Raw genomic sequence first — 8,165 nt, forward strand, 5'->3', positions numbered from 1 at the left:
TGAATGATATTTTAATACCTACAACTAATAAGACTGTAAACTCTTATTAGGTTAATATTGAGATCATAGAGTAACGTCAATAAATTAGTGACGACTCTAAACAGATCCAATATTTGCGGAAACCCTAATAATTTCTTCAAATAGAAGAGATGTGTATTAAGAACACAGTCTCCTGCTCTGATACCAATTGATAGGAAATTATCCTTGATGATCGAATAGATTAAAACAGGTAAAGAACACGATATGATCAAACTGGTGCAGAATGATTAACTCTCACACCTCAGAAGAACTCGATGAAGAATTACTTCTGTAGAGGCGTTAATTAGGGTTATAAAGATAATTATGAGACTTAACATAAATATGTAGCATGCATGCACCTTATATACTATAACCCTAGCATTGAATACGAGTGGACATGCCCAAATCGTTTATACAAAATGGACTAGTCAAAACAGGCCCAATGACGCAACACAATATCTTCAACACTACCGAAGATTCATTCAGAACTTTTCCAGGATAGACAAACCCCTCACCACGTTGACCCAAAAAGGCGTACCTTTCAAATGGACCGAAAAGCAAGAGTTTGCCTTCCAAACCTTGAAGCAAGCCCTCTGTAGTGCTCCAGTGCTATCCCTACCGGAGGGAACCGAAGACTTCATAGTTTACTGTGATGCTTCGAATCAAGGTTTAGGTTGTGTCCTCATGCAACGAGAGAAGGTAATTGCTTATGCATCCAGACAACTGAAAACACATGAAGTAAATTATACCACGCACGATCTCGAATTGGGGGCGGTGGTCTTCGCCTTAAAAATTTGGAGGCACTACCTCTAAGGTACCAAGTGCACCATCTTTAAAGACCACAAGAGCCTCCAACACATTCTAAATCAAAAGAAACTGAACATGAGGCAGCGAAGATGGGTTGAGCTGTTAAATGATTATGAGTGTGAGATCAAATATCATCCAGTCAAGGCTAATGTGGTGGCCGATGCCCTGAGCAGAAAGGAGTATTCAAGTCATCGTGCGACGACTCTGTCGATCACCATCCAATCTCATCTAGCCTCATAGATCAAAGAAGCCAAATTGGACGCATTTAAAACGGAAAATGTCGCTAGTGAGTCACTACGAGGAATGGAGAAGGAGCTCGAAGCTAGAGACGATGGAACCCACTACTTCATGAATAGAATCTGGGTTCCCAAAATTGGGGGATTCAGAGAGAAAGTCATGCACGAAGCCCACAAGACGTGATATTCTATTCATCCGGGGTCAGATAAAATGTATTTGGATATCAAGCAGCAACCAGCGATACCCGAGTGGAAATGGGAAAGAATTACCATGGACTTCGTGACCAAATTTCCAAAGACAGCAGACGGATTGGATGTTATCTGGGTAATCGTCGATAGATTAACAAAATCCGCCCATTTCCTGCCAATAAAGAATCCTACAAGATGGAAAAGCTAACCCGAATCTACCTTAAGGAGGTTGTGAAACTCCATGGAGTGCCAGTATCGATTATCTCGGATCGAGACAGCAGATTCACTTCGGGTTTTGGCAATCTCTCAGATGGCAATGGGAACACAGCTAGATATGAGCACCGCCTATCACCCACAGACAGATGGTCAGAGTGAGCATACCATCTAGACACTCGAGGATATGCTCCGAGCTTGCGTGATTGACTTCGGAAAATCATGGGATGCCCACTTGCCTCTGATTGAATTCTCTTATAACAACAGTTACCATACGAGCATCAAGGTTACTCCCTTCGAGGCTCTCTATGGTCGTAAATGTAGATCGCCCCTATGCTGGGCCGAAGTGGGTGACACTCAACTAGCAAAAGGACAATCGCTAACCAGTACTCTTACAGGACCCGAAATCATTCGTGAAACAGCCGAAAAGATAGTCCAAATCAAAGCTCGTCTTCAGGCATCGCGAGACCGACAAAAGAGCTATGCTGACAAGCGGCGTAAGCCACTAGAATTTCAAGTCGGGGATCACGTGATATTAAAGGTCTCTCCATGGAAGGGAATGATTCAATTTGGGAAAAGAGGAAAATTGAACCCGTGGTACATTGGACCGTTCGAGATTCTTGTCCGGGTTGGTCTAGTGGCTTACAAGCTGCAGCTACCCGCCGAGCTCAGCAACGTACACCCAGTGTTCCACGTCTCAAATCTGAAAAAGTGTCTATCAGATGAAACCCTTGTTGTCCCTTTGGAAGAGATAGAAATAAACGAGAATCTCCTATTCGTCGAAGAACCAGTCGAGATTATGGATAGAGGTGAAGCGTACAAAGCAAAGTCGCATCCCGATCGTGAAGGTTCGATGGAGCGCAAAACGTGGACCGGAATTCACGTGGGAACGTGAAGATCAGATGAAGCAGAAGTACCCTCACCTATTCCTGCCTTCACAATCCTAGTCTTCAAAAGAATTTTGGGACGAAATTTCCTCTAACGGGGGGATGATGTCACAACTAGCATTTTAGCTAGGAGATTCTATTCCTATGTAACCATTCATCTATTGTAAAACATGCACTTTAAGTAAATCTCACTCAGTACTCATTTAGATTCACCATTCATATTTATCAGAGAGTCTGAAGCCCTATGATCCATGGTTCAACTCCACCTTGGACTTGGAGCTCCTTATTGGGCCTAATGGACCAAAAAGCACCCAATTCAACCTCATTGGACTTAGAAGCCCTAATTGGATCCTAATTGGACCCAATTCATAAATCTAAAACATTTTGGACCATTTGGGTCTAGAATTATTCATTCTAACCCTAATGGGCCTTATTGGGCCATAACTAATCCAATTAACCATTAGTGAGCCATAAGCCCATTCTTTTATTCTAATTGGGTCGTGAATGCTTCCAAGAGCCCAATGGGCAGAAAATTTTTATGTTTAGGATACAAATATCCAAGCTAAAGTTATTGGGCCCAATCTACCCTACCCTTTCTTCTTGACCCAACAATATCGGCCCATGTATAAATAAAAAAAAAGGAAAAATAAGTGAAATGGGAGAAGAGTTGAATTTAGAGTGCCACCTCCATAAAATCCAACATGCATCTAGGCTTTAAACCACAATGCAACCAAGCTAGTCACCTCACCCCTCTCTCTCTCCCCTATTCTCTTCTATTATCGGCCGAAGACAACAAACACACACACATATTACACCAAATTCTCTCCATTTCTCTCAAGGATCATCCATCTTCTTCCTACGAAATTCTCAAGATTTTGCTTAGGTTTTAAGAGGATTTTCACAAGATAATCATCATTTTTGGTAAGCCTTTACACATTCAAGTTGTATAACTCCATCTTCATGATAGATCACTCTTTTAAACAAGGTTTTTGGTGATCATACTCCTAGAAATCTTCTTAAGTTCGAGATCTACTCAAGGGAGTTGCTAGGGCCGAAAATCACTTCATCTATTCCACTTCTTCTTCAAAACCCGAAACATCAAGCAGAAGGTGAGTTCATACCCCCTTGTTTTCGGTTTTCATAAGATTTTTGGGGGAGAATGCAAGTAAAATGTGTAGATCTGTGTGTTATATGCATGTTTTGTGCGAATCCTTAGTTTGTTTGGTAATAATGGGTTAGATCTTAGCAAATCTCAAAATTTTAAGTATTATTTAAGAAAGATCTATGAACTATGACATGATATACATTACATTATCAAACCAAAAGTGAATGCATGTTTAAGATGCAGAAGAATTCAACAAAAACCTTGTTAAAGGTCAAAATTGTCAAGAAAACAAAAGATAAGGGTAAAAAGTGAAAATTATGTTTTAAAGGGGCCAAACAGGTCCTACATGTATAAAAAGGTATTTTTATGCTAAACATACTTTTAAAAGGGCCAAAAATGCAAATTTTAGCTTAATGGGCCAAAACTTTTGGGCCTCACGGTTTGTGCCCAATTTGCGAAAAAAATGAGTTTTGGGGTTAAAAATGTTATTTGGCCAAAGCTTGAGGCATAAATGTAAATGAACCAAATTTAGAGGTGAAAATGTCATTTATTTTCAAATTGGACCAAAAATGTAAAGTTTTCCAAAAATCGGGCCGAAAGTGTAAACTTTTACAAACAAGGGCTGAAAATGTATTTTTCTGCAAAATAGGGTTCTAAATGTGAAGTATAACATTTTGGGTTAAAACCGTAAATTTATAGACATTTGGGACAAAATTGCAAACTTTTATAAATTATGGACCAAAGTGTCATTTTTACAAAACTTTGGGCCTAATTTAAGAATTTGAGGATTGTTGGCCAAAAACGTCGTTTTTACAAAAAGAGGATTTCTATCACCAATCTATTGAACTTCAAGTCAAAACAAACAACAGAATAAAACAAAACGAACGAAATACAACAATAACTATTTATTGGGCCTAATATATCCGTTACTTGGCCATTGGACCCTAAGGGCCCAATTAAGTGTATATTGAGCCTAATGTTTTCCATGATGTGTTTATTGGGTCTTGCGACCCATTTAGATGTTAATTTGGACCTAAGTATTGGATTACATGTTATTGGGCTTTTGTGGCCCATTTACATGCCTGTTGGGCCTAAATTACCCTCTTACATGTTATTGGGCCTTTGTGGTCTAACTACATGCTAATAGGGCTTGGAATGGAAACTTCACATGTTAATAGGCCGTAACTATACCTTTGCGAAATCATTAAATGTCGTATTCTTATATATTTACCTTTCGAATACAAAAACATACCACATATACGTAAACATTAAACATAGAACAAAAAGGAGTTGAGAATCTAGTGAGACATGTCGGTTGGCACCTCTGAGTGTACAATCGTAGCCTGTAGTTATAATCAGAGTTTCCTGGTAGGAAAGCAGGAGTTTGTGTATAGATCTATACGGGGTGACCCCCCACGCCTTAGCTGTTCGCTACAGCTAGACTAGGCCAGTCTAGGGCGACAACATCCTTAGCAAGACCGGCATTTGGAAAAATACCAAGACGGGCGACCTAGTCATTATCATGCATGGTTATAACGGCTCATATAGGGATTCAATACCAAAAGTTAACCTTTTGAAGATAAATTCTTTAATTGTGTCAATGCAAAACGACTTATTTAATGATACAAGAATCTAAACGGTGTTATAAAACAGAAAATATCGGATTTTATGGGGAGATTATTCATATACAATTATCATTTATTCAAAATACAATGAACCTAAACTACAATCATACAAGTTTTTAACTATGAAATTCACACATACATTTATACTCGATTTTCACATCATTTTTAAAACATTTTACAGAAAATATCGGATTTTCTGGATTTTTATGAAAGATACAAAGACTTTTACTCAAATATACTTATGAACTCACCAACATTATATATGTTGACCGTTTTCAAAATAACTTGTATTCTCAGGTAATCGTTAAACCGGAAGATATGCAAGTGTGTATGGTTTCGTTTATGTAACATCACTTATCGTACTTAGAACATTTTGAACTTATGTATTTTAACAAAGTACTTGATGTGAACAATGATTGTTGTAATATGTAATGTTGGTGATGAATGTGTTATGTTTCATGTATATTCATTGTGATGATTATTCAATTGTTAGTCACACGAGCCCCCAGACATTTCCGCCGTCTGGTTCGGGGGTGTGACAAATCGCAACAACAGTAACAACAATACCAATTCGGGGACCAGTCACACCTGCTATGGGTGTGGAGGAACCGGACACTTCAGGCGCAATTGCCCCAAGCCTAACAATCAAGGAGCAAGAGGACCAAGAATAGTCCTGACCTTGGGTCAAGGTGAAGCAGTCCAAGACCCGACGGTTGTCACTGGTACGTTCTCACCTAACAACTCTTTCGCTTACAACTTATTCAATAGTGGAGCTGAGCGAAGTTTCGTTAGTAACAAATTCAAACACTTGCTAAAACAACAACCCCATAAGCTAAACGAAGTCGTCATGGTGGAAATGGCTAATGGGAAAAACAAATTAACCAAAAATGTATATATATATATATATATATATATATATATATATATATATATATATATATATATATATATATATATATATATATATATATATATATATAGGGAGCACTCTCATGTTAAATAATCATTCATCCTCAATCAATTCGATGCCGAGTAGATATTAGGAGCTTTATTGTGATTATAGGCATGGATTGGTTAAGCCCCACCATGCCAACATTATATGCCATGAGAAGGCCGTTCGCCTTCACCTCCCTAACCAAGAAACCCTAATCATCTAACGGCGATAAGCCGAATGTCAATCTCCGTCACATCTCGCGCATCAAATCACAGAAGTGCCTGCACAAGAAGAACTATGCGTTCCTCGCTCCTGTTGTAGACAAAGCCAAAGAAGAAATCAACATTTAAGACATCCCAGTGGCATGCGATTTCCAGATGTATTTCCTGAAGACCTTCCGGGATACCCCCAGAAAGACTGGTTGGATTTCGAATCGACCTCATACCCGGAGCCACATCAATTGCCAATTCCCCATACAGGTTAGCTTCCGCCAAAAATTCAGGAGCTATCTTGAGAAAAGGATTCATCGGACCAAGCTTCTCACCCTGGGGAGCTCCGGTCTTGTTCGTCAAGAAGATAAATCCTTCAGAATGTGCATCGATTTTAGGGACTTGAATAAACTTACTATCAAAAACCCATACCCACTTCCTAGGATTGACGACCTATTTGATCAGCTTCAAGGATCTAGTTACTTCTCCAAAATAGATCTAATATCCGGTTATCAACAGCTCCGAGTCCGAGGAGAGGACATTCCAAAAACTGCTTTCCGAACTCGATACGACCATTTTGAATTCGTTGTGATACCCTTTGGTCTAACGAATGCCCCCACGGTATTCATGGACCCTACGAACCGAGTTCTCCTAACCATTCCTAGTCAGCCTTTTTAATTATTTTCATCGATAACATACTCGTCTGCTCACGAAGCAAGAACAAAACACTGTCAACACCTATGACCAGCCTTGAAGGCATCATAGTCGGAGAATATCGCGAAGGGAGCATTGCGTGGATGGGATAAAACTCTCGAAGTCAAAAGACGAAGATTATTGTTATAAGAGTTGAATTGGGCGCTATCTGGGTGATCGTCGATAGGTTAACCAAATCTACCCATTTCCTGCCAATAAAGGAATCAAACAAGACGGAAAGATTAACATGGACCTATATCAAAGAGATCGTGAGACTCCATGAAGTAACAATATCTATTATATCGGGTCGGGTTAACAGATTTACTTCAGAATTTTGACAGTCACTTCAGAAGGCTATGGGAACACAGCTACACATGAGCAATGCTTACCACCCTCAAACTGACGGTTAAAGTGAACGAACCATCTAGACACTTGAGGATATGCTTCGAGTATGTGGGATAGACTTCGGCAAGTCATGGGATACCCACTTACCACTAATCGAGTTCTCATACAACAACAATTATCACACAAGCGTCAAGGTTGCTCCTTTCGAGGCTCTTTATGGTCGTAAATGCAGATCACCTCTATGCTTGTTGGGGTACAAAGTTATCCATGTATGAATTTGTAAATGGGTTGACTTTTGTAGACCCACTTGCATGTGGTATTTATGAGATAGAGAGTGAGAGAGAGACATGCAAACACCTCTATATAAGGTGGGTTTATTCCACATGTAGAGGTGTGCTTGAGAGATGTAAAATTGAGTGTGTAAGTGTGTGTTATTTATGTAGATTTAGATCTAGATCCCTTTTTGTAGCACCATACATAATCGAATGCATCTCTTAAACACCGAAATCACCATGTTCATTGTGTGTTCTTTAATTTCGCAAGCCAAACCAATGTTCTTAATTCACATCAATTGGTATCAGAGTGGGTCTTCGAAGATCAACATGATTTTTTGAAGAACGATTCTCGGTTTGGCAAAATTTGTCACAATTGGAGCATTTATGGTGAGTCTCTCTATGTTCTCTCTTAATCTCATTGAATCGTGCGTTACGTTTTTGAATTTTGATCGGTTTGTTTCGTTGGATCTAATCCGTTTTTACCCCATTGATGATCTAATAATTTTTTTTAGATCATGCCTAAAACTAAATCGAGTTACTGTTCATCAATCCAATATTCAAGCCAACTTTGATTCTCAGTTAATATGCATTGATTTGAGCCCAAAATCAAAATTCAAATACTGTTCATG

Source organism: Lactuca virosa, chromosome 2 (genome assembly GCF_052849685.1).
Source record: "Lactuca virosa cultivar CGN04683 chromosome 2, Lactuca_virosa_CGN04683_v6, whole genome shotgun sequence".
Lineage (NCBI taxonomy): Eukaryota > Viridiplantae > Streptophyta > Magnoliopsida > Asterales > Asteraceae > Lactuca > Lactuca virosa.